Raw genomic sequence first — 1,300 nt, 5'->3', positions numbered from 1 at the left:
TAAAAAAAATTGCAATTACGTTTTCTTGCAGCATTATTAACTAATTAACGTTACATTACAAAAGTTCTGCAATTTACTATTCTACTATCGTACAGTTATATCGCAAAGTAACAAATGACTCTATTTTCGAAAGAATCGGATATCTCTGATTCTCGCATCCGCGCTATCAATTGCATTCTCGCGAGACCAAGAAAATGCACTAGAGGATATTTATAGGTAACGAGATTGCACAGTTTGTAAGTACGTCTGTCGCAATAAACATAACAAAGATGATTACAATTCTCCATCTCTTCCGGCGCTTTTATCGTAAAGTTTTAATAGCGATTATCGCACGACCACGTTTTTCCACCGATAAGTTGCTCGTTGCGTATTCGAGCGCCGCTCTTCGTGCCGACTCTATGACGGAAGTTTCGGCACTAAACTAATATTTGCATAATGGCTGTGCGCCCCCGCTCCTCTCCCACCGTTTATTTCTGAAGTTTAATTGTGTTCCTTTAGCAGTTACGGCGGGCGCGGCCACGATATTACAACGAAATAATTCACGAGCGTGGTAAACACTTCCGCGTCGACTGTCAAGCAGGAGTAATAACGTCGCGAACATAATATTCGTATACGTAATGCGCGTCGTGTGGAGACTTATTAGAGACCGGCTATCGAATCGCATCCGACGGCACAAATGATTCTCGACGGAAATTACGTCCCAAGAGAAGTGGCGCGTCACATTTTCACTACTCGATCTTGCTTTTCCAAGTTCCCGTAATTAACATTGTTATTCACGACGTGCCCATGTGGACGTCAAGTCGGTTTCTTTGACGTCCTCTGTCCTGTTTTCTACGCGGCTGAATTAATTTGCATACGGACGCCGTAAATGTCACATGTATGTTTCGTGATAAATATATCTGACAAACTGTTCACTTCGCGTACTATTCGCAAAGATGACGCAAAGTTACATCACTTTCATAGAGATTATGTTAAACAAACGCTCGCTCCTCGTGTCAATTTAAACGAAATGCAAATTTTCACAGTAGATAAATAAAGTTCTGACTCAACGAGTCATAATCAATACTAAAATTGCACCAAGAGAAATTATTGCAGGCCGTAATTTCTTATTCCTTCCGTAAAATGATGATATAATTTCGCGGAGAAACGGTCCAACGTCGATTTCAATCGATTTATTTCCTTATCACGGTCTATGAGCGCCGTTCAGGAGCGTTTGGCCTAAAAGACCGAATAAACTTGCGAAAGACGCAAATTTCAAGGAAGAAATCGATGAGTAGACCACCCTCTCTTCTTCTGCCAC

The sequence above is a fragment of the Acromyrmex echinatior genome, chromosome 19 (genome assembly GCF_024713525.1).
Source record: "Acromyrmex echinatior isolate Ae372 chromosome 19, ASM2471352v2, whole genome shotgun sequence".
Taxonomy (NCBI): domain Eukaryota; kingdom Metazoa; phylum Arthropoda; class Insecta; order Hymenoptera; family Formicidae; genus Acromyrmex; species Acromyrmex echinatior.
This window is presented reverse-complemented; position numbering follows the sequence as displayed.